This window comes from Euprymna scolopes, chromosome 10 (assembly GCF_053919585.1).
Source record: "Euprymna scolopes isolate OS-2025 chromosome 10, ASM5391958v1, whole genome shotgun sequence".
Taxonomy (NCBI): Eukaryota; Metazoa; Mollusca; class Cephalopoda; order Sepiida; family Sepiolidae; genus Euprymna; species Euprymna scolopes.
The window spans coordinates 307,999-330,627 of NC_136491.1; the positions used below are offsets into that span (position 1 = coordinate 307,999).

The 22,629-nt window shown below is 34.9% G+C and overlaps 1 long non-coding RNA gene across 1 annotated transcript; it reads right to left on the bottom strand.

The window, feature by feature from the left end:
* Positions 1-3,934: 3,934 nt before the first annotated feature.
* On the bottom strand, positions 3,935-8,092 carry LOC145286398 (uncharacterized). Its single transcript, XR_013869152.1, has 2 exons — positions 5,606-8,092; positions 3,935-5,028 (listed from the first exon to the last, which is right to left on the bottom strand). It is a non-coding gene; the product is annotated as an uncharacterized LOC145286398 (long non-coding RNA).
* Positions 8,093-22,629: the final 14,537 nt, after the last annotated feature.

A 22,629-nucleotide genomic window follows, 5' to 3' on the forward strand; every position in this document is an offset into this window, starting at 1 on the left:
TGGGTTTTCGGGTGTTGAATAAGACAGACGGCTTTTCAGCTGTCCCCCCCCTGGGCTGGGGAGGACGCTGACGTGTATCATCAAATAAGCAAGGTTCACCTCCATTCTGTGTCGACCTTTGGAAGGTGAATAAAAACTATAAAACCATTTCATCGTCTTGGAGTGAATTCTTCATCCAACAGGCCAGCTCCCCTCCAAGAGACAATGAAAACCAGAGGAACAACCGACGACACATGAATAAAGGTATGTTAAAAAAATACATGAACACAAACACACCCCCACGAAGACATCAAAAATAAAACCATTAGAAACTAGACGATCACGTACACGAATCTCCTTGACAAAATCTCCTTTATGACTCCCCCGAATATATAACAAACACATCAAAGACCGTAAATGACGACAAAGTTCTCTCTGATTCTCTCTCCTCTGATCTTGAGCGCGTGGTACAATGGGGGAAGAGGTGGCTGGTTACTTTTAATGCATCTTCTGTTATTCTGTGGTCACAATCTGTGTCGGATAAGTATTCTTTATCCTTGAAAGCTGTGCATTTTACAACTAGCCTTAGCTCACAGCAGCGGCTCCATCCGCATCTTTGCGCTATATGGGTGTATGCCTCATGCTGTCCCCTAGTCGCAACTATAACGAACGTTTTCCAGCCCATAGCTCCGTGAAAACTAGATTTCCATGCTTAGAACATTCCCATTTCCGTTCCAAGTTGATCTCCACTCACTATTACAAATATCAATAACGGTCATAATAATAATAATCGTCCAACTAACTTGGCGTTGCCTAGTAAATATCTGATACATTAGTTGGATGTAAAATTAGCCTTTCGACTAAATCACAACAATAGAACTAGAAAAAACATTAGTTAATGTTGATACGTGTTTCTAGTTTCCATTAAAATTAATCAACATCTTGAAAATGTAGCACCCTTTTGTAATATATGTATTAACCTGTTAACTTCGTATGTGTGTGGGTGATTGGTTCAAAATGATATTCTTAATACTTATCCATTTAATATGTGCGCTGAGCTATGAAAATGCTAATTCTAACTAAAGTCTGATAGCCCAGCAAACAAAACATGGCAAAATTCCAACATAAGATGCGATAGATCCATGATATGATGATTCAAACCTAACTCTTATATAGAAAGACTTGGAAATATCTAAGGTAGAGAGTATCGATTTTAATTGATACACTTTTTCTTACATACTTCCAAATCTTAATTAGTCAATATGTCATTTCAAACTTCAGCTTGACAGACCAAACAATTTTCTATTTTAAACTTAAAGGTAAAAAGCTGCAATGGATAGAAAAACGGTTGTTTTTCTCGCCTTTTTCGTTACGGCAGTAGATTTCCTGAAGATGGGTGATTTTACATGTCGTCTGTAAAGCTCCGATTATGAACGTCTCTAGGATTAAAAGTGTCCAAAGTATTCCTGTAAACATTTTGGTCTCGACAGATACGTGTTCACCTCAATAACAGAGCTAATTAGTATTTAGAGAAATACGAAAAATATCGAAATTTCATAGAAATAATTAACAGAACCGGCTCTTTTCTTTCAACTTATGCAATTCTTTAATTCTTTGGTGAGGTGAGCCCAACACAAAAGAGTCCACTCGCTCTTAAACTGTAGCTGATTAGCTCAAATCCAGACGAAAAGATCAATAAGTAGATGCCACGATAGATTGAGTATTAATAAAATGAAAAATAAAACATGAATACATTTGTAATTTCAATATTATATTCATATTTATGGATGTCACGATTTTTACCCAACATTTAAATATATCGTTAATCCATAAACATCGCTATCTTTAAAGTTAGTTTCTTGACTTAAAACATTAACGAAATATTTTAAGGAACCCCCCACTCTCTCTCTCTCTCTCTCTCTCTCTCTCTCTCTCTCTTTATCACTCATACACACACACACACATATATATATATATATATATATATATATATATATATATATATATATATATATATATATATCAGAATGTGAGAGATTATATAATTATTTCTACAGCCAAACAACTTCACAAGAGCCATAACAGTCAACAAACCGGAAGTCCAAGACTCGAGTTTCGCCCTCATTTGGGCTAATCAGTTAGACATATCTGAATACGGGATTCGAAACCCGAGCCTCTTGCATGCGAGGCAAGCACTCTGCCAACTGAGCAACGCCCTGCATACAAGAAAGTCTACGAGCTAACACATCATATCAAGAAAACCGCAGCGAAATCCGACAGTGGAATGGACCCACTTCGTCTCGAACAAGGGACGTGATTATCTAACCAGCTATAATCCAAGCCAATGTCTCACAAGTAGGAATTTTAAACTCAGTGGAACGACGCCATCCAGCAATGCTAATCTAGCGAGGAATTAGTAATAGAATTTTCAGAATGTGAGAGATTATATAATTATTTCCACAACCAAACAACGCCACAGCTCACAAGAACCACAACAGTCAACAAATCGGAAGTCCAAGACTCTAGTTTCGCCCTCATTTGGCCTCATCAGTTAGACATATCCAAACTCGAGATTCGAAACCCAAGCCTCCTACATGCGAGGTAAGTACTCTGCCAATTGAGCAAATTAGGGCGCAACTCGAATCTTGGACTTCCAGTTTGTTGACTGCCATGGCTCTTGCAAGCTGCGACGTTGTTTGACTGTGAAAATAATTATATATATATATATATATATATATATATATATATATATATATATATATATATATATATATATATATATATATATATATATACAAGGTATTAGGGACAGAACGTATGTTAATAGAAACAATAGAGACTCAGTTGTTTCATGCGAAGAATTCTTTAAAAGAAACTAAAGATATTATAATTACCAAAATTTCTAGTTTTTCAATTATATTAGAAAACTCCTTAATCAAACAAAAGAAAAAGGTATTGAAGAAAATAACATCCAAAATATTATTATAACCGGATGTGCTATATATGAAAAGACTACTTCATTCAATGGTATGAATATATTCTGTATATAATCGACACTAAATTATATAAGCCACCTATGGAAGGTATAAAACATAAACCTAGAAATGACTGTTTAGTCTTGTATGAAAATAAAGGGTTTGATGATATGAATTTATCTAAAATATTTAATAATCCAAAAAACATACAATTACTAAATAATGAGCTACAGACAAAAGAGTATCAACAATAGTTACATATAAACTAGGGTCAATCATGCGTAAGAAGGTGTTCAATAACAATAAACGGTAGAACATATTAATATAAATTATCATATTGTAAATATTTCAGAATGTAATTCCTCTCCTTTGTGTAATAGTGAGATAAAACATAATTACAGGTAATCTAAAGATAGTAAAAAATTCTAAGTTAAGAAAACTCCTTAGTAAAGGTCCAAATTATAGAGAATCTAAATGCCTTAATTGTACTAAATGCGTTAAAGAAGTAATCAAAGCACTGGATAGGTTTACTATGTCTATGGCAAATAAATATAAATTATTACAGTCTACGTTTGATGCATGGAATAATAATGTACTTGAATTCGTAAATAAAAAAGTTGAGCGTATAAAAAAAATTAAACATCCTAAAAAGCTAATCCTCTCCTTAGAAATTCAGAAATACTTAAGGAACTTAAAATATTTCAAGATAAGTTTGTAATGGTTCCCATTGAAAATGCAGCAAATAATATAGCTTTTATATGTAAAAAATACTATATACAGTGCTTATTGTAAGAAGTAGTAATTATAGATAAAGTTTAAGATATCTATAAATTAAGTAATAATAATATAAATAGAATTATTCTGAATAATAGTATTATTAGTGATTGAGTAGGAATAAAGTAAAAGGAAAAATCAAAAAGTTTCCATGTATGTACTGGATACCTGTAGTGTTGTAAGTAAATGAAGACGTAAAACAAAACCTCTTCACAAGACTTTATTGAACAAAATTCACAGCTACTAAAGCAAGAGAGAAAGAACTCAGTCTTTTAAAGAAAAAGGAACACGGGCAAAATCACGTGGCAAGAAACTGGATTTGCCTATCTATTTTTTTAATAGTAAGAACAAAACAATTTAAATGAAAATATAACAATTTGCCCAACTTGTAAAAGAGATTGTAAATAGTTTTTTGTTTTATAAATCCAGTCGCTGGATTGGTCTGCGAATTCTGTTAGATCGGCGTGGAGGTAGTTCGCTATTCAAAGAACCGGTGGTCCTCTGGGAAGGTTGGTTCTCAGGGTTCTGACTATTATAGTCAAATTCATTTTCTGTATTAGGTGTATTATTAACAGGACTTGTTTCGGTCAACTGGGTCGGGTCTGCATTTGCAATGTCAGGTTGAATACTTTTGGTAGGATTTTGAGGTCTATCAGACAGTGGAAAGCGAGCTAGATGTCTCAGCGCGACTGAATCTTCCTTATGTCGTATTCTTGCATGTGTAGGGTTGGCTTCGAGGAGTTCCACTACCTCAACAATCGGGTCATATTTGCTCCTGTTACCAAACCGGGTCACAGAGCCAAACAGGTAAAGCAATACAAGTAGAAGAGCGCCTTTCAAAGTTGAGCATGCGTTCGTGAGGAGTTGCATTTGTAGTAGTGCACAGCAGGGAGCGAATAGCATTTAAAACATCCTGTAGAACATCCTGCCAAGCGCTAAGGGGTAATCGTCTAGATTCCAGAGCTAATAACAGAGTGTTCCAAATAATACCATTGTAGCGCTCGCATTGACTGTTGCCTCTTGGGTTGTATGCAGTAGTGTTGTTGGATCCAATTCCAAGTCGCGTCAAAAGTTTTTTGAATTCTTCCGACATAAACCAAGTTCCTCGATCGGAATGGATAAATGAGGGGAGTCCGAATATGGAGAAAATATTTGTCGGGCACTGGCTTGCAGTTTGCGAAGAACAATCGCGACAAGGGAAAGCAAAAGGAAATCGACGGTATTCATCAACGATAGTAAATATGTAACGATATCCCGTCGAAGATACCGGGACAGGTCTTTTGTAGTCTATGGAGAGGCGCTGAAAGGGAGTAGTAGAACGGATCAGTGTATTATTAGTAGAAAAAGTTAAATGAAAATATAACAATACCTAAAACGCACAAAAACTCAGTAAGCGCTAGGTTTATTGTAGCCTCAAAGACATGCATTACCAAACTTTTAAGTAAATCTATATCTAAAGTGTTTAAATTAATTATGAATCAAATAAACAATTTCCACAAAAAAGAAAATTCTATAGCAATATCAATCTATTTTGGGTAGTAAATAGTTCACACCCAGTAAAAGGAAAATTTGATATTATAAATTCAAGAATAAAATCAAAATCTATAGTAACTTATGATTTTAGTACGTTGTATACTAAAATTCCACACGAAGAACTTATAAAATCTAATAGAAAAAAAACCTGAACTGGATTCTTGGCAGCATTCGAACACTTGTTGAGGGAAGGACAGGATGGTAGGATTGAAAAGCAAAAGGTCGCATAATGACGACGAAAACATACCGGTATATATCGGCGAAAGAATGCCATTTATTTACATGAGAAATATTAAGAAAGAGATAGAAAGAATAAGAGTTTGTTGAGAATAAAAGTTCGTTACTTGCGATTGATGAGAGGCTGACGGTTAGTCAGGAGAGCTGGTTGGTGGCCGATGCCACCAGAGCGGTTCTTGATTAAATGTTGACTGCTTGAGGGTCCAGCACGAAAGAGAGAGAAACATGAGAGACAGGAAGTCATGTGGCTGTGTCACTCTTCAGTTATCAGAGTTAAAGGGCGACAATCGAATTAGCCTGGGAATTTCCATTCCCACACACTCTCAGCTCCAACCAGTTCAGTCCGGTTCTCAGAACTCAACTCCACCCAACTCAACTCAACTACCAACATCTTCACTGCCGGCCTTGTATTCTCTCATTAATATGCAAATTAAGACGCGATCAAACCTGATGATTTGTCGCCTTATCAGTCGGGTTTCGAGTTCGCACATGCCACCCTTGCCAGCCTGCCTCCGTGACTGCCATCTCGCACAATTTTCCCTACACTCCCCCTGATCTGATGATCACAAACTGGGTAGGGAAGTGGTATCCGTCTTTGTCGAATCCTCCCCAGCAGAAGTGGGGCTACACGGCTAGACACAGCTAGCCCACGGCCAGACATAGCTAGCCTACGGCCAGACACGGCTAGACACAGCTAGCCCACGGCCAGACACAGCTAGCTTCTGATAACCGGCTAGACACACAGAATTTAATTTTTAAATTTCTCATCTAAGAAACGACTCTTTACATACAAGTCGACTGAATCGCATCATAAGTTCTTTTAACAGCGACGACTTTTTTTCCAAAACAAAACAAAAAAAAAATCCGACTCGAATTGCACTCTCACCAAAATAACTTTCATTCAAAAACGACACCATTCCCACCCCCTTTTCGGCACAACAAGATTTCATTTTAAATTCCGCATTGAAAAACGACTTTTTAATACATATGGTCGTCCGAATCGCATTTTAAGTTCTTTTAACAGCGATTTTTTTCCTTTTCATTAACAAAATAAAATCCAACTCGAATTGTACTTTAATAAAATAACTCTTTCGGTTGAAAATAACTTTTTTCTTTTCAGCACAACAGGATTTCAGTTTAAATTCCGCATTGAAAATCGACTCGCATTTGAAGTTATTTTAACAGCGACCATTTTTTTTCCAAAGACAAAAAAAAAAAATCCGACTCAAGTTGCACTCTCGCCAAAATAACTTTCGTTCAAAAACGACACCTTTTTTTTCCTTTTCGGCACAACAGGATTTCATTTTAAATTCCGCATTGAAAAACGAATCGCATTTTAAGTTTTTTTAAAAACAATGACCTTTTTTTTTTTTTTACACAGTGGTCACCATTTATCAAGGCCCGGAAGCCACTCAGGGATAAGGGTTATTGCAAGTACATTACGTTAGTGTGGAGATTTGATGAAGTGTTTACTTAAGGAGCGGTTCATTAGGAATTTGTTAATGTTGAACTTGAAGACATCCAAGTTGTAGTCAGGTGGGAAGCGGGCAGACGGAACAGAGTTCCACAGGCGTGCAGTTCTAAGAAAGAAGCTTTGTTCATGGAATCCGCGTTTTGATTTAGGCACAGATAAAGAGTGGGGGAAATTTTTCACAGTGGATTCAGCTAGACGGGTGTTTTTCGTGAAAGATTGGCAAGGGGGGACCAGAGATTGGAGTTCAGACGAGCACCTGCTATGGAAATAACGATAAAACAAGGATAGGCTCGCAACGTCTCTTCTGTGGGAGAGAGGTTGCAGGGTAGAGAAAAGGGCATCCCCCACCAAGCCATGAAGTCTATTTTGTACTCTGTCAAGGCAGGATAGGCTGTTTTTAGCAGCTCCTGCCCAGATATGGCAACAGTATTCCATCCTTGGACGTACTTGGCTTTTATATAGATAGAGAATTGCATCAGTAGTGAGATATCTTCTGGAGCGGTAGAAGGATCCCACCATCTTTCCAGCGACCTTGGCAACAGACTTGATGTACGTGTTCCATTTCAGATCAGGAGTAAAGGTCAAACCCAGAAGCTTGTCAAAACACGGGGCCTCACCCAGACGAGAGCCATCCATCACAATTGATGCCAGCTGGGGATCAGAGCGTTGATGATGTAAGGATAGGAGTTTGGTTTTGGATGCATTAAAGGTAACCAGCCACATCTTCCCCCACTGAACCACGCGCTCGAGATCAGAGGAGAGAGAATCAGTTATGCAATTACTGAAACATGCGAACAATCAATTAAATGGAGAAAATAATGAATATAATCAAAACGTCTGGCACAAGTACATATAGGGATGCCCATGGTCAGGGTTCTAATGATAACAACAACCAGAATAGCAAATCTAATAATATTATTCCCAATAAAAACCAGAAGATTAGCCAACACTCGCGTTGTACATCTTCAGGACCTCTCTCAACTCAACTCCCCAATATAAGATTCACCAATGCTGGGGTGGATAAACCACAAAACAATGATAAAACATTGAAAACATTCACTTATATAGGTGCAACCTCAACTTAATAAAAGTAAGAATTTCAAACCACTTGCATTCATTTAAAAATGTAAGGTATCAAAATAATGATAATAATAGTACATCTTTAACTACATTCATAAAATGGCCTGGAGTACAAGAAAATTCACTATTCAATTAAATGGAGTATACTGGAAAAAACTGGATCATACACCCTAGATGACAAATTTTGTAATCTTTGTATATCATAAGCAGTTAATATTATCACCTTCCCTAATCCTATAATAAATGCTAAGTATGAGCTAGTGTCTAGATATAAACAAAGAAAAAATTTAAATTTAGCCAACTTAAAATAAAATAACATAGATTTTCCTTAAACCTGTAAATGTGTAAAAAATATAACACTAAATACATATTACTTTTTAACTAAAAACTAAATTATAAGTCATGTTGACTTTTTCCTTTAAATAGTTTTAGAGCATTTCATTTAACCGATATACTAATGTATTCCTATTTCCATATTATATAGCAACTCACCATACACGCATTTACTTACTATATTTTAAATCCCAGCACATAATTTACACTTCTAGGATTTTGTTTGTAACAAGTGAAAACCAAGTCTATTAAGAGTGTCGTAGATTTTTGTATTTTTGGTGGGTGGAATGAAAAGATGTCTGTTTAATAGTGAGGTATTTGTTTTATTTTTCTGTCTGTTTATATTATAGTGTATTTTCATAGCTTTTTTCTTTGCGTAAGAAATGAAATAGGATGAGTACTGTAGTTTTTTTAAAACATTCGTAATGTATTGAAATTTATCATTAAGATATTGGGGGCTGCATATTCTAAAGGCACGCAAGAAAAAACCAATAATCATGCCAGTCTTTATTTCATTTTGGTGCGAGTAGTAATGAATATAATCGTTTTTGTGTGTGGTCTTTCTATGTACTTTGAAACTCAGATCGGTTTCTGATCTGATGAGGAGTATGTCTAGAAAAGCTAGGGAGTGGTCTTGTTCGGATTCATGTGTAAATTTTAAGGATGGTTCTACTGAATATAATTTATTTCTAATTTGTTCTATTTGTGTGTGTTTTATAGGGAGAAAAATAAGAATGTCATCTATATATATGTGGAGTTGTTAGGAAGTCTGTATTTAAAAGAGTGGGTTTCTAAGAATTCTAAGTGGTGTACTAGCCTGCTTATTCTTAGAATGCACTCTTTTGCCATTATGCGGAACACGATCACTCGTTTAATTTAGATCAAGCGAAAATTATAAAATACGTGATAGATAGAGCTAAAAGAAGACTTTTAGAATCAGCACTAATATTAAACAAAAATACTATTACGCAAAGAAAAGACTTCTACCATTTAGCCCCTAGCATAGGGAAAATAATAATCAAAGAACAAAATATCAAAACAGATCCTGGTTAAGCATTTTTCCTTAAATATTTCAACAAAATGAATAAGTTTAGATAGAGAGGGGAAAGAAATGTACATATTTATTTAACGCATTTTTAAAAGTGTATATATATAGACATTGAACAACCCAACCTTCCCATACACACACATATGTTTGTCCTTCCCGACATGGGTAGGATTCAAAAACTGTTCTCTTTTCGTATGGTCTATGACTTTTTCTTTTCTTGCATTTTTACTTCAATATCCTGAAGATGTCCTCTGAAATAGGGACGAAACGTTGATTATTTTAATAATTTCATTCGGTTTTTCTATTTTTCTCAAAACATAACGTCAACCACTGCTAGTATTTTTATTTTTTATACATTATATATATATATATATATATATATATATATATATATATATATATAAATTACAATTAAATTTACCAAAATTATCCAAGATAGTAAAACTAAAGTATATTATAAATATTAAAGATTTAATATTTATAAAGTAATCTCAACCACATGTAAAAGCTCGATAAAACCAAATAGGAGATAGAGCTTATAATAAGAGCAAACAGTTAATAAAACATGTTAAAAAACACTTTGAAAAAGTTAAAAACATATTTAATCTGAAAAGGAAACACTAAATAAGTGGATAGTCCTTTATCTGCAGAGTTTCGAAGAAATACTTTCCTTCTCATCAGAGGGTAGGAAGTAGCAAAATGCGGGATCGGATTTTGCATACAAAAGTATTTGATGAAACTGCAAGTAAGGCAAAAATCTTACTTTATAACAAAAATTGAAGCAGAGGGAATAGGGTGGAGAAAAAGGTGATTTCACGTGAATGGATAGTCCGGTGAAAGGTAAAGTATCCAATGACTGTAAAATCCAAAAAAGTTAGTTAAATTTTCATTCGCACAAGTAAAATCCAAGGAAATCGCGTAATTGGAAGATGGTCCAAAATAATCCAAAAGGCCGCAATCCGTGGAATAATTCACAAATAGGTACAAGGAAAAGAGGAAAGAATTCCAATAATATTATTAAAAGAAAAATAAGATATGTGTTAAACTCGGCTGCCGAGACAAGGCGTAATTAAGAAAAATGAGTGGAGAAGAAGAGAGAAAAAAATGAGTGAAGAAGAAGAGAAAAAAAGAAGATTGAATGGTGATTGAATAACATATAAAATAGAAAAGCAAATGTTAAAATGACCCAGACAAGGTGACGTTAAAAGGCGCAAAAAATATAGGGCAAAAAAAGAGGTCAACTGAAATGTACAGGTTATTACTTTAGAAAATATCAGCAAGAGTCATTAAAAGACACTAAAAAACTCTTTAAAAGAATAAAATAAAATAAAAAATTTTAAAGGGAGAGGATGGCGAAAATACACTAAGACCTTCCATTGCAGGAAACTGGAAGAATGGGCTAACCAACAGTGTGCAAAGGTTGCTGCTACATTGGATGTTTAATTTTTTACAGATGGTCCCATGAAGGTACTTACATACTCAATCATGTCTCGCTGTGTAGTAGCCGTCCCCCAAAAGAACATTGCAACTTGATATCAGATGACTCACACTTTTCATTTCTGTGTGACAGAACTGCATTTGTTGTCATTATTGAGACCTGCCATCTTCTTAATGCATTGATCATCAATCCCTGATCTTGAGCAGCCATTATAACCCTTTCCTGATCGTTGTGGAGGGCTCCCCTCTTGAGCCAGTCCAAGGAACCTTCTTTGTTTATGTATTCTTGGGAGAGTTCCCCTAGAAAATACTTTGCATGCTGTGGTTAGTCCAACCCTTCAAGGCTCTTCCTTTGGAAAGTCTCGGTATATATCGACTCTTCCTTGCTATTTCTGTGGCAGGCTTGTTTGGTGTTTCAGCCTCATCTGTGAGACAGCCCTGATCAAAATGCTTGGCCAGCTGGGTGATTGATATTATTTTGCTGGCTCTTGTCTCTTAATGTTTGTATACTATTGAGAGGGTGTGGTTCTGGGAGCTTCTCAAATACTAGCCTGTGTTCACTATAGTTGCCCTATGCTGGTGGTTTATCTCTGAGAGCCCCAGTCCGCCTTTTCCCCTGGGCAAATACAATCTTGGTAGACACTGATTTCTATATATTATTTTATGCTGTGTTACTAGCTTCTGTGTCTTCACATCTAGCCTGTTGATGTATTTTTGCGGCCAGTTAATAATGTCAAGGTACTTATAGGGTTCATGCTCTTCTAAATCCCTGATGTCGATGTCTTCATTTAGCTGCATATTCTTTGTATGGGTCTTCTTCCAAGCTCTGAGTGTACACTTGGCACATTTATCAAGACCAAACTTCATGCCGATGTCATTAGAGAAAGTGTGTACTACCTGCAGAAGCTATTGCAGATAAGTGTCAGAGCTGGCATATTCCCCTTTTGATCTTTACTTCAGGGATGATGGTCCTTCCTCCATTGTGACTTAGTGATATGGTTGTTTTCCACATCTGAAGGTGAGTAGCCAGTGTTTGTTTAATTACCAGGTGGATCTTGTATAACTGAAGTAACCATGAGTGTCGCACACTGTCAAATGCCTTCTGGTAATCAATCCATACCATGCTCAGGTTTCTTTGCCTCTCCCAACAGTCTTCTAAGATGGCCTTATTGATCAATAGCTGGTTTTTTATACCAAGGCATTTTCTCCAGCACCCTGTCAGCTCTTTTTTCAAGGTAAGTCCCAGAAGATAGGTGGTTATATATTTCGTCGGCTACCAGACCAATGAAAAGCTTGTAGGTAGTTGTTAAACAGCATATTGGCCTGTATTTATTTGGGTGTTGTCTTTCCTTTCTTAGGTATGAGGCCGGTGTCCCCGTCTGTCAGCCAGGGTGGTGTTGCTTCTTCACCTCACAGCATCCTGCTGAAGCAATCACTGTAGTGGCGATCGAGTGCAGTAAATTGCTTCAGCCAGAAGTTTTGGACATTGTCAATGCCAGATGTTTTGTGGTTGGAGACTTGTGCCAGTTTTCTTGTTACTGTACCAAGAGTTATCACTGGCTCTGGCATCTTAGGCTTGGTTTCGTTGAGCCTAATAATGTCTTCAATCCACTGAGCCTCTTGGTTGTATGTGCCTTCTGTTTCAAATAGAGGCCTCCAGTAGTTTTCTTTTTTGTTTTATTTTACTTCAGTCGAAGTTCTCAGAAATCAAGGGGCCCACAACCTGGGGCTAACACTTGAAGTCTATATGAGATACATAGATATTCGAATGTTCCATTAAAGTTCTTTATCTCTCAAGTACTGAGTTAGTAAAGAAATTGAGAACATAATTTTCCTCTCCCCAATTAACCATTTTTATACGTTGTAGTATATCTTTCATGTTGGTCTCATGGTCTTACTGGATTCCAGGACAAGAATTTATCTAGTCTGGTGGAGTATCCAGCTTCGTGCTATTACTTGAGGTAATATCACTTGGAGAAGGTACACCATTCCTCGGAAAAGCTGTGGGGTAGCCGTAGTGAGGAGATCTTATTTGGGCTGCAAATACTATGTGATTTTGAATATTTGGTCAGGGTTTACTTCTATGGAAAAAGTATCCTCATGCCAGGTTGTTCTGACGAACCCCTGTACAGAGAGACCTTAGGAACTCGAGGATAGTGCCTAGTAGGCATTCAAGTTCTCTCCTCAGTGTGTGTTCTTATATGTTGGTTTATATTTCCTTTGTTTGAAAATGACTGATGACATATTTCATATCTCTTATGTTTTTTTTTTTTTGTTTTTTCATTTTCTTCCTTTGAAAATTGTAATGTTGGGTATGGGGCAGACAAACTTGTTGCCAACATTGCCCTGCTTATTATTGAAACCAGCCGAGAGCTCTTTTTAGCATCCTTGTTGTTCCCTTAAGTGCAATTTAAGTGCATCTCTCCTGCATGTGTTCAGATATGTAGGTGAAGATTATCTTTTGTTGAAAATGAAATTCAGCATATTTTACAAGAATATATATTGTCTTTAATGTGTATTTTGATAAGCTAGTTTAGAGGATTTTTCCCTGAAATTGATTTATCACATGCTTCACAAGGATCTGGTTTCTCTACAGTGTGTCTACAAATGTCGCGTTAAATTTCCTTTCTTTAAAAAATACCTAGCAACATGTTTCACAAAAATATGATATTTTTTACAGTGTATTCAGATGCATCGATGGAGATTATCTGTTAGAAAATGAAACACCGCACATTTTATAAGAATATTGTTTCATTTTTTATTTCATTTTTACCTCAGTTTAAGTCATCAGAAATAAAGGGAACTTTTCCTGGGCTAATATTGGAATTGTACACAAGATAGATTTCTAAATTTTCAATCAATATTCTCCTCTACCTCTTAAATATTAAGTTAATAAAACAATGAAGAACAGGAATTTTGCTCTCTTTAATTAACATTTAACTATGTCACAGTTTATTTTGTAGTATTTTTGTCATGTTCATATAAGAATTCATATGGTCTAGTGGAGTGCCCAGATTAACATTTATACTTGGGGTAACATCACTAAGAGAATGTACATTAATCTTTGCATAAATCAATGTGTAGCCATGTTAAGATCTTATTTGGAAACTATGCTGAGATCTAAATGCTTTTCTCCAAAAATGGTTTACCAGATACTTTACAAGAACATGACTGTCATCAACCATGTGCTCTGACATGATTTATAAACTTCTGGTGGAAAATAATGTGCCACTTATTTCACAAGGAAAAGTCTTCTCTTCAGTGTGTATTTTCGTATGTCTTTAATGGCCAGACATGCATTTCATTTGTTTGTACCTACATGTATGTATACACTGCAAAATATTTTAATACTTTAACATACACACAATACGAATAACAGGATTTAAAAAGTCATTTTGAAGGTGAATTCTGAGTGTTTTAACACTTGTAAGTTTCAGAATATTCCAGCATTTGATGTTTTCCATGTTTCTATTCTTTTATGAGGTCACAGTCCATTTAAATGTCTAAAAATGTATTGTTTTAACTGCATTATCTGTAAGAAAATAAAAGAAAATAAACATACATTATAATATATAGTTTAGAAATTAATAGTTTCTATACAAAATGTGATAAATATAATTTCTTGAAATTGAGAAAAGGGCGTTTTTATAGTACAAATATTGTTAAGCAAAACCCTTTTTTTTTTTTACTTTTAAACATTAATATGTCAAAATTTGATTATAACGAGACGAAAATTAAAAACCCTGAATTTTACTGTGACTGTCTTTAAATGAAAGCATATTTTTTGCAATCCACAAAATATCTACAACATATTAGTTTGTAAAATCAAATACATTCATTATAGCTATATAAACTATGCTTCAACTTAGATTAAGGTTACATATTGACAAAAAAATAAGATAATCGTTATGAAAAAGTGCAGACAATTGCAAAGCTATCATTAGAAATATAGTGTAAGAGTACAATTATCTAAGTACAACATTTATATTATAATCTCGAAAGTTAGAAAATATTTTAATTTTGCCAGAGGACGTTTTCATTTTTATTGATGTTGAATGTTATTTCAATCTTTATTTACACATCACACATCTTTGCGGAAAAATAACTGCTCCAATAATATTTTAAAAGAAAATGAATATAAAATGAAGCAATTTAAATTCCAAATTTCTGTATTTTTTAATAATTAATATTTTCTCAATGACATTCAGATCACACTTCATCAGTATTGATATTGATGTTATTGATATATGAGACTGTATGTGTAATAATAATAATAATAATAATAATAAGACTAATGGTCGTTTCCAGTGAGAAATTAATCGTAAACAGCTGTTGATATAACGCACATTAATTTGCAAAAATTATCAAGAAATGATGAGTACATGAAATCTGGGGAGACTTATTTTCACTCGGACTCCAGGGAACAGTACCAGTTAGTACAACTAATCTCTGATTATGACCTGTGTGAGAACTCCTAGTGAGTACAAATAATAACACATATGCTTACACTGAATTCAACAAGAAAAAATAAGACTTCATTTTATTTTCATATTTTCTCTTTATCATTTCTTTTTAACTTAAGTTACAGTTAAGATATTTTATAAACATCAATTTTAAACAGCTTAAATTTCGCATTTTGAAACCTAATGCCAGTTCTGGAAAATGTCAATTTTATATCGTTATTTTTCTAAAATAAAACATCATTTTTAAACAGTCAACTATAACAGAATATTTAAATTTATATAACTATATTTTTCACATTCCTCTTCAATGAAAATTAAATTGATTTAAAAATGAAAAGAATTAAGCAGAACTATTCAATTAGCAAAACAATTGTTGTAAACACAAGTAGTAGTCATTATCATTTATTTATCATATGTTCTCAAAATTCCAACATAATTTTTCTTTAAATGAATTTAGTCAATAAAATTCATATTTCAATGAATATTTTAAATGTTTTATTGTAAATGAATAGTTTCTTTACTAAAAAGTTTTTAAATGTTTAGGAGGTTGAATATCTCCGATTATGTTATAACTTTATGGATTTATTGGGTTTTGCGAAAAATCCAATATGGCACTTCTTGAACTGAAAGCCATGTTTAATTTCAGAAGAGTTTCCGATGGGTAGCTATTCTGTACAAATCTTAGGGATGAAGAATTTTCAGAATAATCTTTCAGGCAAAGATCAAAAGTTATTTCCTGTGTTGACACAAAAAAAAATATGTGCTACAATGCTAATAGATTCAATATTTTTATAGAGCAATTCTGGTTTCTAGTTGATTGATTGCTAGCAGAACGTGGTTCAATTTGATTTGTTAGTTCCCATCGCCAATGTCTATCAGTAGAACTTTCCAACTTTCAGTGCTCATACTCTCATTATGCCAAAAATATTGCAACACCCCCTCTATTTTTTACATAATGGCAAAGTCCTTTCAGTTCATGTTTAATTCTATTCAAAAATAAAATATATATATAAATGTGTCAAATAAAACGAATAACAACATGTTAGTTCATTTAGATCTTATAAGTTGAGAATATAAAAAGGAAGCCATTTTAAAAACTTTTTAAGTAAAATTAACACAAAACAAAAGGAAAAAATAGGAAAAACATTTCTAATTTTTGTTAAATGTTAAAGATAGTATTGTGCACAAAATAAAAGTAATAGAAGTTAATTTTTATTTATACACGCCTTGAAAAATAAGCATGTAAAAAATGTATTTTTAAAAAATGAAAAACATTTTCAAAAAGGTGATTTTTTATTTTTATATATTTTTCCTTTATTTATTTATTTTTAGTAAAAGTTTAAACATTTGTTATGCATTTAGTATGTTAAAAGTGTTAATACAAACAAAATGGATGCAGTTTTATCTCTTTCCCAGGATATTTTTACTTTCTTTTTTATATCTGGGCTTGTGAAAAAATTATTTAAAGTCCCATTTCAATAAGTTTAGAGGTAAAACGTTTTAATTTTATTTTTGTCGCCAATTTTGTAAATATATTGTGTATATTTTGTTCTGATGCTATGTAAGTTACAATAATGGATTTCTTTTTTACTTCATTTCTTATAAAGTTATATTTTATATTTACGTACTTAGATTTTTGGTGAATTACTGTGTTATGTGCTAAGAATATGCTGGCTTGACTTTAATTTAAGTTTAAAATGCAAAAGTTAAGATCATGGTTCATTTGTGTTCTTAACAGAAACATTCATTTCGAATGCACCCCTGTCTTTTCAAAAAACCTACCATTGATTTTATACACTGGACCCTTCTACTCGTGTGGTGATGAAACTTCTCAAATGCACTGGTGGTGTTAGGTTGTATAAGGGTGTAAAATTTTGTCACAATCAAACTGTTCCTTCTTTAATCGCATATTTCGATTTTTGATACTTATTGAAAGTATTCCCATACAAAACCTATCTAAAAACACTCCCAGGTACATAAATGCATTTGTATGAAATTTCAGAATAAATCGGCCTGGCCGCTCTGGCATCCATAAGAAACAAACTCACACATACATGCACAGAGAAAAAATGCCTTTATATATATGTAGTATTGGGAATCCCAGATTAAATGCTATATAGGTAGGTTTTAGAAATAGAAAGATATAAGCATATTTGATTTCCCATCAGCGATTTAGCAGGGTCAGAGAAGGTTAGATTTGACAGCCATCAAACTCAAGTCACCTTTTGACGACTTAGATAGAATGCACCAGAAATTAAGGGGTGACACAGGAATTATGGTCGTAGGCTTACGATTGACAACCACATGGGCTGAGAGTGGTTTTAGGCAGCAGATGAAGCAGACGGGAATTTGGGTCCCTCCCCAACAACCAGGGTCCAAGATATTAGGCCTGCTTTGAATAAAAGATTGAAGCTTCAAACCCCATCTTGTTGTTCATTGGAATCTGTCTGCAGCACCACCACTCCCTGCAAAATGGCAGCCCAGCAGCAACCAGAAGATATCATCTGCTAGCCAAGGCAAGCAGGTATGTTCACATTACATTGTGGATATACATCTCGGAGACCTTCAAGGCAAAAGAAACTGTAGAATAAGAATACACACACATATAACAATGAACTGCAAGTAACATACGTAAGAGCACACACACTCACACCCATATAGGTAAGAATACAAGATTTCCAGCTACGGTATAACTGGAAATGTTTTCTCAATCATTAAATCATTTCTCTCCGATAGGCTCATAAAAGTAGTGGTAGATGGACAAAAATCGGAGGCCTGCAATATAAATGCTGGAGTCCCTCAGGGGTCAATCCTGCGCCCAACTCTCTTCCTGATCTACATCAATGACCTCCCTAAATACATACTTAAATCATTCGTTGACATCTATGCTGATGACACGACCATCTACGGCAACACATCAAAGGCTGTAAATGACAAAGTTCTCTCTGATTCTCTCTCCTCTGATCTCGAGCGCATGGTTCAGTGGGGGAAGATGTGGCTGGTTACCTTTAATCCATCCAAAACCAAACTCCTATCCTTACATCATCAACGCTCTGATCCCCATCTGGCATCAATTGTGATGGATGGCTCTCGTCTGGGTGAGGCCCCATGTTTTGACAAGCTTCTGGGTTTGACCTTTACTCCTGATCTGAAATGGAACACGTACATCAAGTCTGTTGCCAAGGTCGCTGGAAAGATGGTGGGATCCTTCTACCGCTCCAGAAAATATCTCACTACTGATGCAATTCTCTATCTATATAAAAGCCAAGTACGTCCAAGGATGGAATACTGTTGCCATATCTGGGCAGGAGCTGCTAAAAACAGCCTATCCTGCCTTGACAGAGTACAAAATAGACTTTGTGGCTTAGTGGGGGATGCCCTTTTCTCTACCCTGCAACCTCTCTCCCACAGAAGAGACGTTGCGAGCCTATCCTTGTTTTATCGGTATTTCCATGGCAGGTGCTCGTCTGAACTCCAATCTCTGGTCCCCCCTCGCCAATCTTTCATGAAAAACACCCGTCTAGCTGAATCTACTGTGAAAAATTTCCCCCACTCTATATCTATGCCTAAATCAAAACGTAGATTCCATGAACAAAGCTTCTTTCTTAGAACTGCACGCCTGTGGAACTCTGTTCCGTCTGTCTGCTTCCCACCAGACTACAACTTGGATGTGTTCAAGTCCAACGTTAACAAATTCCTAATGAACCGCCCCCTTAAGTAAACACTTCATCAAATCTCCACACTAACGTAATGTACTTGCAATAACCCTTATCCCTGAGTGGCTTCCGGGCCTTGATAAGTGGTGATCACTGTGTAAAAAAAAAAAATTTTAAAAACACAGACTCTTAGTAGTAAAAGTAACAAGAAACAGTAAAAAGAAAACGAAGTAAAAGTAAACGATTAGTAAAGTAAATGATTTAATAATAATAGAGAATAATAAATACGCAAACACTATATTTTTAACGTATAGACAAGTGATTTTTTCTTATTATTGCAAACATTGTCTACCTGAGTTTTTTCGGCTATTTTATCAACTGCTTACTGTAAACTGCCAGAAGTTGCCCACATAACTTTTGGTCAGGTTCTGTTTCATTAGCAAAAAACATTAAGAAAAAGGATATTTTTGGAGTCTGTTAAAAGTGAAAGAATTTTTTTCCTTTTTTAATTATCAGATAAGATTAAGCATCCTTTCTTTGCTCATAAAATGATTACTAGACTTTAGAACATCAAGATAGACAATACAGAACTTGGAAAGTGCGATAGTGATACATGTTTATTCACACAGTTCTGAGGAAGCATGTTCAGGACCGCAGAACACAATGCAAAAGGAGATCGTTAGTACATCTCTGAAACAAACACGGGTGTGATTATGCAGAGAGTCTAATGTGAATGTATATCGTTACAGGTTTGGTCTGTTCAGTCAAAGCACAAGATAATATTCAAGCATTGTGTTGGGGCAAGAACTATGAAATAATCTGTACACAACATGCAATTGTTACATTCCAGTAAGTAGACATCAGATCTAATCCAAGCAGATCATATACTCCAGAGAGAATAGGATTGCAGCAGGGAATACGTATATATCTGATAGCATGACACTATAGACGCTCAAGAAAATCAGAGAATATGCTGCCAACTCCAGCGAACACTAGAGACCTGTATTCCAAGTCGGGATGAAATATTGCCTTGTAAAACCTAGCCAGTAAATGCCATTGATGAGGAATTTGATAGCTTAGGATACGCAACACATAAAGCTCCCTATTAACCCTGTTGGCTACATAAAACAAGTGGTTATTAAATCTGAGATTGCCAGATATTATTACTCCCAGATAGTTATGACATTTTGGGAATGGCATAAACGTGTCTTGAAACCAAATCCCATGAATAGGGATAGGAGAAAGGCATCTTGAGGACAATAGTGCAACTGTTTTTTGCTGGGTTGAAGAGCATACCCCAGTCCCTTGTTCATACAAATGCAAAAACAAACATCGACTGTAGGTATACCTGTGCTATGTAATAGTCTGGGTGTGACACAGAAATTTGTGTATCACAGGTATAAGAGCTTGGGAATAAAGTCAGATCGTCACAATTACAATGAGATGTTGCACTGTCCATTAATGTCACCAGATGGTCAATGAAGAGCAAAAATAACGTGGGTGCAATTATACTTCCCTGCAGCACTCTGGCTGAGACATGGAGCTCATCCAATAGCGACAAAATAGCTAGCGATAAAAGTTCCCTATATTCAATCAGATAGTTGTAGATCCACAAAAAGAGCCTGCCTCGGATGCCAAATGAGGATAGTTTCTGCTGCACAGCCAAGTGAGGAACAGTTCTAAATGCATTGGTAAGATCCAAAAATGCCAAAATTGTGCACTTCTTAGCCTCACTTTCTGAGGTCAAGTGCTGATAAAGACAGGCAGCTTGTTCAGATAAATTCTGTTTTGCTTTCCAAGCTGATTTTGTGTGTTTTTACAAATGACAATCTGATTTAAGGTTAGAGATAAAATATTAGTTAACTGCAATAAAATATAAGAATAATCCAGGAAAGTGGGATGATTTAATGATAAATTTACATGGAAACTAATCTCACTTTAAATTCTATAACAATTGGCTTTTATTTTTGAGTGTTCATATGTAATCGTGTAAAAAGAAAAAAGAACAGAATCTTATTAAGAGAGGGTGTAACTAAAAATCTTCACCTACTATGTCTATGTAACAAACATGCACGGAAGCATTCAAGAATTGTATGCCAATGTCTAAGTCAGGCCTACCTATAATTAAAACGAGTTCGTCCAAAGGTTATAAAAAATGCCAATAAGAGTAATTCGGTGAGTAACTCCCAAGGTTGCTCTGGTAACGTGTTGTGTTGAGTCATTGCATTTAGAATCATGTCGAATTGTCGGCGGTGTTTGGATTCGAATCAACGGAGTTGTTCGGGATCGTGTTGTGTCAAATCGTTGAGGTTTTTGGATTAGAATCTGTAGTGAACTACTATTATGATGCTGCTACGGTATGCTTCCCTTATTTCTCTCTTTCTCCCTACTTTTCTACTTTTCCTTTCCTTGCTTCTCTAAACATCACCAGAGGTTTCAGCGAATCGGAATAGAGAACTGTCTCGGAGGGAGATACAAAGAAGAAATCTCTCTCAGACATGCGGGAACGATAGAAGAATCAACATGTGATGGACCAATTTCCCTGGATAAAGACTTTTATCAAAGAAATGTACCATCCTCTTTGTACCCCTAAATCTTGGAAACTTTTATAAAACATCATCAATCCTAAAGTCTCATCACACTTAATTATAACCCGATGTTTTCTTTTCCACACCCATTCTTTTCCAGCACTCTTGTTCGCTCTCTTATGTCGGAGGTGCCCCAAAAAGAGAACCGACCGAAATGGTAACCCTTTTTCAAACGTCATTAAAATCTATGGTAACCGTCATAATTTGGTGAACGCCCGACGTGCGTATATACACATAATCTTCAAAGAAAAAAAAAACGAAAACGATGAGAACGTGACAGAGTAAAAAAAAAAGAAGAAAAGGCCTTTCTAAAACTACAGTAGAACCTTACAAAAAAAAAAGTATATATAAATCTGCTTTCCAAGAAATGCCGATAATATATATATTTTTGCTATTTTTGTGAAACGGTTTATGCTAAATAAGGCAAAAACAAACAAGAAAAATAAGCAGTAAAAAAAACAACCTTTTTTTCGTGATTCTCACCAGATAAATGACTAAAATAAAATCTGATCTAAAAACTATTCTGTAACAACAAAAAAGTGACTAAGAATCAATACAGAATCCCAAATTTCATTCTGAAACACACACACACCCGCACACAGAAAAAGGAACCTTCCAGACGCACGTGTGTGAAGCCAATCTTGGAACATGTGTGGTCACACACCCGCACACAAAAAAAGGAACCTTCCAGACGCACGTGTGTGAAGCCAATTTTGGAACACGTGTGTGCATCAACGAACTCAGTTTTTTTTCTTTAAAAACATTGACTATATATTCACACACACACACACACACATATATATATATATATATATATATATATATATATATATATATATAAATTTTAATTGACGCTATTTCTCCAAGCACCTGCTGAAATTAACCTCTGGTGAGTACTCACTTTTCTCTCTTCTTGCTTATCACACCCCAGCCATTTCATTTAGTCGCAGCTACAAATAAATAATAATAATAATAAAAAATATATATAATAATAGTAACTAATAATAATCATAGGAATAATAATAATAATAATAATAATTAATAGTAATAAT